We start from the raw sequence: 8,379 nt of genomic DNA, 5'->3' as shown, positions 1-8,379 counted from the left end.
TTCATCCACACACAAGTTTATATTTTCTAGGGAATTTTTCCATTACTATTTCATAAGAAATGCCACCAAACAGACTCCAAGTTATGGAATGGCTGGTCAACTGCAAGCTTCAATTTTTTTCTGTTAGGGTAAAGAAGTCTGACATTAAAAATAAAGAAATGGCATGTTGATAATGCAGTCTTGTATGAGAATTTATTTTCTTATGCCTTTTAACCATTATTTTTTACATTGAGTTTGAATGGCATTCAAATCTTACTTAGATCTAACACACAGTATCATAAAAATATTATTCTCTGAAAGTTTGCCTCTTCAGATATCTTTTAACAAACGTAAAACAATCTATCCCAAACAGAGGTTGAAACAGTGGAAATTTCAATGGACTTTGAGATTTGCAAATGTAACAATCACTTACAACCATTATCATTAACAACTTATATCCTTAAGATGAAATGTCTTTCAAGAATGCATTAGGTGGCTCAGTGGCTACTGTCTGTAATCCCAACATGTTGAGAATCCAAGGTGGGAGGCTCCGTTAAACCCAGGAGTTCAAGACCAGCCTGGGCAACACAGGGAGATCTCATCTCTACGAAAAGCGATTAAAATTAGCCCAGTGTGGTGGTGCACACCTGTAGTCTCAGCTACTTGGGAGGCTGAAGTGGGGGTACTGCTTCAGCCCAGGAGGTAACGGCTGCAGTGAACCAAAACTGCGCCACTGCACTCCAACCTGGGCAACAGAGTGAGGCCTTGTCCCAAAAAAACAAAGCATTAGGTGCTCCTTCTGAGCCACTAAAGTATAAGTAATATTATTTTAATATATTTAACTTCACTGCCTTTCCATAGGTTGTAATTAAACCATTCCCAAGATGCAAGTTAAAACATCTGGTTCTTAGAATCACTAGTAAAAATTTCAAATCAAAACTAAGGAAATCCACAGCCATTATTTTGTATAAACATATATTAATACTACTCTATGGCATTACCCACCACTTTAAATATTTATCCCCCTGTGAATGGGATTATAAAGATACCTACTATATCATCTCAGACCAGTAAGAAGTTTAGTAACAACTGCCTCCTAATTTTCATGACCTCCACCTGGCCTATGTAAGAGTAAACTGTGAACCTCTTCCAACAACAGTAGCCTCTACATTTTTCAATCAATTTCACATGAGACTGCCAAGATACTAGTTATCCTGAGAAATGTGTTAAGTTTCCTGACAAGTAAAGCCTGAACTAAGATGTTCCTTAAGGAGTCTAACTCTACAACCTCAGAATTCTTTATTTTATTTTATTTATTTATTTTATTGCATTTTAGGTTTTGGGGTACATGTGAAGAACATGCAAGATTGTTGCATAGGCACACACATGGCAGCTGATTTGCTGCCTTCCTCCCCTTCACCTACATTTCTCCCTATGCTATCTCTCCCCAACTCCCCACCCCTCGTTGTCCCTCCCCTATTTCCCCCCAACAGACCCCAGTATGTGATGTTCCCCTTCCTGTGTCCATGTGTTCTCACTGTTCAACACCCGCCTATGAATTCTTAAGAAACTTAACAACTTCAGAAGTCATCCATTCCCCTCATCCACCTTAGCAACCAAGTGCAGAACCCGGCCCCTCGCCACTAGAGGGGGGTGTTTCTTCTGTTGGTTTCTCTTCCCCCTAATTCGGCTGACCAGAATTTCTGGTTGAACTAGAAATAAGCCTCAAGATCAATATCCTGACCTTTATTTTAATATCGTGTGGCCTTTTCCTTTTTTTCAGGCCTTAGTTAACACTAAAATATAAATTTCAATCCCTAATTATTTGTATTAGTATGCCCATATCATACTCCATTGCCTTTCTACAGAGATTAACAAGCTACACAATTTAGAGACTTTGACATTAGTTCACTGAAGATAATCAGAAAATCCAACCACGTTTGAGTATTTTCTTAAAGAAGGATTTTTTTCATTTGCCAAGTTCATTTGAATCACAATAATACTATTTTAAAAATTAGACATTAGTAACAAACTTTTAAGGAAAAAATATATTAAAGAAACTTGCCCAAAATTTCAGGTAGCAAATGGTTAAGCCATAATGAAGACTCAAATGCCCTGACTTCTAGACCATTTCTGGTTCTATTATTCTATGCCATGAGTGAAAGGTACTGGATGAGAAGACCAAGGGCCGATCTATTCTTCCTTTTTACCATACCATTCTAGAGCAAATAGGTGTATGATTACTCATGTAACTCACTACTGTTCCTGGCAAATACTATACAGCACATCTGCTTAGAATAGTTTCCACTGGCCGCAAAGTGAAATCACAGGTGAGGAGGAGTGGATGAAGGAGATAAGGGGAAAGAGTTGCTAAAGAGAGAATGAAGAGAAGAAAATAAATCTATCAAACAATCTTGAGGTCAGGCATGAGACACAAAATATACAAAAGAGGGGACCAAGATCTAAGCAAGAAATCAGAATAAGAATCAGGAAAAAAAAAGGAATGAACAACAAGTGGCAGCAGTCACACCACCAGATATTCGAACAATCCAAAAGGCTCTGGAAGTGATAGTGAGTGCTGTTTGATTCCTTGCTGCTTCCTGTGAAGAACCCTAGTCTAAGGCAAAGCCCTTTAGAAAAGACAGGGACAAGACCTGGCCAGTTAGAACCTGCATCCGCCTTACGAAGGCAGAAGACATGGGGAGGGAAGAGCCCCAACAAAAAGAAACCTATCCAAATAATATCAAATCCACCTGACGTGAATCTGTTTGGGACAAAGTAGGTATTTCTGGCTGCAAATGACAAATTCCCAGATCATGCTTACTTACACAATGAGGAACTGTATTATCTCACAGAACTGGAAGCTCAGAAGTAAAGCAGACCAAGTACAATACAATCAGCAGTTCAGGAAGGTCATCAAGGGCTCAGGTTTCTTCCATCTCTGTTCTGTCATCGTCTAGATCAGCTGTACCCCAAAGCCAGTTTCCCTCATGGTTCCAAGATGGCTACAGCAATTCTAGCTACCATACTCAAACATAAAATCACAGGGAAACGAGGGATCATCTCTTTTTCTCTCTGTTTAGGACCAAGAAATCCTTTCTCAGAAGCACTCAAGCCCTCTGCAGACTTTTCCTTCATAGCTCATTGGCCAGAATAGGTTACAGGCCATTCCTAACTCTTCCTTGGCAAGGGAAATGGGATTAACCATGACTGCTTAGACTAATCACCTGGAGTGGAATGAATACTGGGGAGTCAATCACCATGACCATACCATGGGCAATTTATAACGAGTATTATTATGACATTGTTTTCACTCCATAACAAATCTACAATGTGATTATGCTGCTTTCATGAGCTTAACTATGAGGCATGTGCTTTGCCTAAGATCCAGATAATTATTCTTTGTTCATATCCCATATTTTTCAACATAAACTTATCTATCAGATAAAAAAATACTTTATTAAAACTTTCTCAGTCAGGCCAGGCATGGTGGCTCACGCCTATAACCCCAGCACTTTGGGAGGCCGAGATGCGAGGGCCCCCTGAGCCCAGGAGTTCAAGCCCAGCCTGGGAAACATAGGGAAACCAGCCTCTACAAAAAAAAAAAAATTAGCTGGGTGTGGTGGCGTATGTCTGTAGTCCCAGCTACCTGAAGCCAGGAAGATCACTTGAGCCGGGGAGGGGTCGCTTGAGCTGGGAGGCTGAGGATGCAAGGAGCCATGATCTTGCCACACTGCAAGCCGGGACAACAGATCAAGACCTTGTCTCCAAAAAAAAAAAAAAAGCCTTTCTTGGTCAAGCCATTGTAAGAAAAAACAACAACTTTAATGTAGCATTTCAGAAGCAAGAGTAGTAATTAGTTTGTCTCCCACAGCAACTATAGTGGATCCAGTCACCTAGAACCCAACCCTGAGAAAGACTTATTAAAGCTGAATCTGGATCCAGTGAGAAATGGTGCCATGACTGATTAGTGAGTCTAGCATGAACTCAGGTTCAGGCACAACACATAGCACGTATTTGCCAACCCTATTTTAGAGAAAATCTCCTAAGAAATTTCCCTCCACTGATAATGGAGTTCTCTGCTGCGATGCCTCTTTATTCTTATTTTAATGAAGACCCAATATAATTCCTCTCAACTCTTCACTCTCCCCATCTAATTTGCATACATATACATATAACATATATATATCAAGCATGAATTCCAAACATTTTTTCATATATAACAGAGAGTTCCACAGGAATTCTGGAACCAGGCCTCTTTAGTAACCATAGAAAGGCTTGGCAGAATGGTTTCATTTACAAAGTGTCTCACTTAAAGCAGGCAGGGGGGTCTCAGGAGCCCAGGCTGGATGCAGGCCTGGGCAAGATTGAGGGACAGAAGGGAAAAGAGAAAGGGAATCTATTCCCAACTAAAGGTGGCCTGGCCCACAGTTGCACAAAGGAATCAAAATCTGATTCTTAACAAAAGTGACTAACCAATAACTGGAGAATGCTTTCATAAATTATGGCAAATTACAAACTGTAGGTAGAGTTTATGTGTATAAAATGCATTTAAAAGGATAGGGAAGAATAACAGTGGTTATTCCTGGGTGAATTAATTTATAGCTTTTTTTCTTTTTTCCTTTTATTCTTTATCTGTATTTTTGTGAATGTCCTGTACTGCACATGCAGTGCCTTTTTAATGAGGGGAAAAGAAAAATAATACAGGAAACATGTTTTTATCTTATCACTGGGTGTTTTTTTGTTCCAATTAACCTCTTACTGCCTTTAAAATTACTCTTGTCCAACTATTCTCCTATTACTGGGGTAGCTAGGTTGCTTTAACATTTTGAAATCACAAGAAATAAAATGCTGCCATAATTGAAAGTTAACTTGGAACTGTAAAAGAAAAAAAACTGGAAAGTCCCTAAAAAATGGACCATAAGTATCTAATCATTATACACTGAAATTACCACCACTCAAAAAGTATTTAACAGGATATTCATTTTGATCAACTCATTGTTTTAACCAAATCACTGTTTCAATAAATAGCTGATTACCAAAACAAATCAGTTAACCAGCTTACTTTCAACTAAACTGTACTTGGCCAAATTGCTTTTGGCCAAAGTAACTTTTAAGTCAAATTGGTACTGGACAAAGAGGGTACTGCCAGCATCAGGGGGAAAGTCTGAAGGCAAAGATAAGAAACAGGATCAAAAGGTAAGGCTCAATAATAAAGAACAGGCAAGATGGCCTGAACAAGTTTAGAAGGGAAAGATGGCCTCGGGCAATGGTTCAAAGTGGAAGGAATGCTTTTATCAAGTAGTTGTAAAACTAGCCCACATAACTTAAGAGAATGCTAGTAAGGACAGGTATCAAGTAAATTCAGTTTCTTGGACACTCTCACCTAGCAGAACAAAGCTAGGGTTTTCCCCAGGTTCCACAGATGAAACAGCATCTGCCTGGGGTTCAAACTGAGGAAGAATGTTTCCAAAATCATTCACTCACAGCCTCACTTTCCAAGTAAATGAGTTCTGGAGCTGGCCATTCCATCATGGGGAATCCAATACCACCTTTTTGGCATTTTATGGTTCCCATCTCAAATTACAGAAAGTAAAATCTCATGCTGTCAGACAGAGCAGAGGTAGCAGATGACAGTAATTTGCATGGAGGAAAGCAACCCAAATTGGACTGCCCGTAGAGTAAGGGACCCAGGTAGTACACCTTTAGCTTCTGGAATAACTGGTCACCATGACTAGAGAGAGCCCAAAGACATCTCAAGTTTGAACAGTCTTCTAACGAATCTGATTGATTACAGTTAGGATTTCTTTTTAACCAATTATTGCTGAATGGAAAATCCTGGAGAGTCTTCTGAGTAGCCTGTATTCATTCCAACATTAACTGGCTGCCAGGCTGCATGCGGTGTTGCTGAGGAAAGCAGGGAGGCAGCAGGGAGAAAGACATCTCTGCCACTGAAGGTGTTCTACAGGAAGGAAAGCAGAGAATTGTATTCATATTCAGACACAGCAGAGTAGGTGTGGAAAAAAAAAAAAAAAAAGAGGAGATGAATCAGTCTTGTTTTGAGTAAGAAGCAAAATAGCATAGAGGTAGACTATTCACAAATGGTGTTGAGACAACTGCGTAGCCATTTGGAAAAAAATAAAGTTGGACCCACCTCTCATACCATACACCAGGAAAAATGGATCAAAAATTTAAATGTAAAATAGAAACGATAAAAGTAGTAAAGGCCAGCATGAGGGAATTCTTTCATAACCTTGGAGTGGAGCAGGTTTCTAACTATGACTAAATCCAGAAGTCATAAAAGACTGACAAATCCAAGTACATTTAAAAAAAAATCTACGTAGCAAAAACATCATAAGCAAAGTTGAAAGACAAATGACAAACTATGGGGTAATATGCTGCAACTCATATAACAAAGGGCAAATCTCCATATTATAAACAGCAACTACAAAGTGATTTTTCAACCACCCCCGCCTCCCAAAATAGGCAAAGGATATAAGAGACACTTCACCAAAAGGAAATATAAATGTCTCTTAAGCATATGAAAAGATTTCAAACTTACTCATGAGAGAAAGAAATTAAAGTTACACTAAGATAACATTTTCACCAACCAGACTGGAAAAAACCTAAGGTTAAATAATACATTGTTGGAAAGAATATGGGTAATCAGGCAGTTGCCTATATTTCTAGTGGAATGTAAACTCTACAACCTCTAAGGAGAGTAATTTGGCAGTACCTGTCCAACTACTATGATATATACCCTCTGGCCCAGTAATTCAATTTCTAGGAATTTACCCTACAAATATATTTTCACAAGTATAAAATAATCTATATAACAAAAGCATTTATTGTAGCATTACTTGTAACTTGTATCCCTCAATTTCTAGGAATTTACCCTACAAATATAGTTACATGAATATCAAGTAATCTATATAACAAAAGTATTTATTGTAGCATTACTTGACACAGCAAAAGACTGAAAACTTCCCAAACGTCCATCAATTTGGGCTGGCTAAATAATGATATATTCACAAAATGACATGAAGAGATATCCAAGATACATTATAAATGAAATAGATCTCAGATATTTTTCCACTGTTAAGAACTCCAAGATAACACTGTTAAGTGAAAAAGACAGAACAACACGTGTCGGCTTCCATAGGTATAAAAAAGGAAAGGGAAACAGAATTTATATTTGTACCATCTTGGAAATGCATTAAAAAACTCTGGAAGGATCTCAGCACTTTGGGGGGCTGAGGCAGCCAGATCACTTGAAGTCAGGAGTTTCAGACCAGCCTGGCCAACATGGTAAAACCCCATCTCTACTAAAAATACAAAAATTAGCCAGATGTAATGGCATGCGCCTATAATCCTAGCTACTTAGGAGGCTAAGGCAGGAGAGTCACTTGAACCCAGGAGGCAGAAGCTGCAGTGAGCCGGGATTGGACCACTGAAGTCTAGCCTGAGCAACAGAGAGGGACTCTGTTTCAAAAAAAAAAAACAAAAAAAAAAAACCTCTGAACCTCTGGAAGGATGGTCATTTAGTATGGGACAAAAGTACACCTCTCATTTCTAAATGGTTTGTCATCTGAATAATGTAAATGTATTATCTTGTCAAAAATTAAATCTTAAAATGTTTAAATAAGTAGATATAAGTTGAGTTCCTAGTTAATACCCTACATGTGAGCCTCTCAGTCTATGGATGATAGATAGTAGACAAGTAACTATGAACTTAGAAGCCTTGAATAGTAGCATCCAGAACTGGAAAGCAAAGTGAGGATTACAGTTGGAAATCACGTAACTAGAGGTGAGGAACTCACTGATGAATAGGTTATGTATTCGCCCAGGCAGCGATAGTGAAGAAAAGAGAAAACACAATCTTCTGAAAGTATCACAGCAAACGTGGCGTATCAAAATAAAGAGATAAGCCAGAGATTAATTCCTGAGGGTGTCTGGGATCAAAAGGTGAGGTTTAACAATTCCTTAGGACACCTGAACTGGTTCTCAGTTCAAATACAGATGTTACAGAGTGCTACAACTCAGGGGTACTTCACTCAATCTGGGCAACCAGAAGTGTCTGTAGACTCGGTGCAATGGTGGAAGAGAGTAGTGTGGTAGCAGTAGCACAGTGACATATCCTCCTCTCTTATACCTAATCCCTGAGTAAAACTATCCCAGAAAAGTTCTAAGGCCATGGGGCTGGTTAAGATAAAGAAAACGAATACTCTGGATAAAGCTTCCTGAAAACTGCTTACGTTCATTCATCAAATATTTACAGAGCACCACTCCTCCTCTTAACACTTATTCTTAGCATGCCAAGAACTGCTAAGTACTCAATAAGTTCACCCCAAAGAAGATTCATCCCAAAGAATACATAGGTCCAAGATAATTGAAACAAAA

This window comes from Cebus imitator, unplaced genomic scaffold, assembly GCF_001604975.1.
Source record: "Cebus imitator isolate Cc_AM_T3 unplaced genomic scaffold, Cebus_imitator-1.0 Scaffold51, whole genome shotgun sequence".
In the NCBI taxonomy this organism is placed as follows: Eukaryota; Metazoa; Chordata; class Mammalia; order Primates; family Cebidae; genus Cebus; species Cebus imitator.
The sequence above is the reverse complement of the archived record's forward strand: the minus strand, read 5'-3'. Positions refer to the sequence as shown.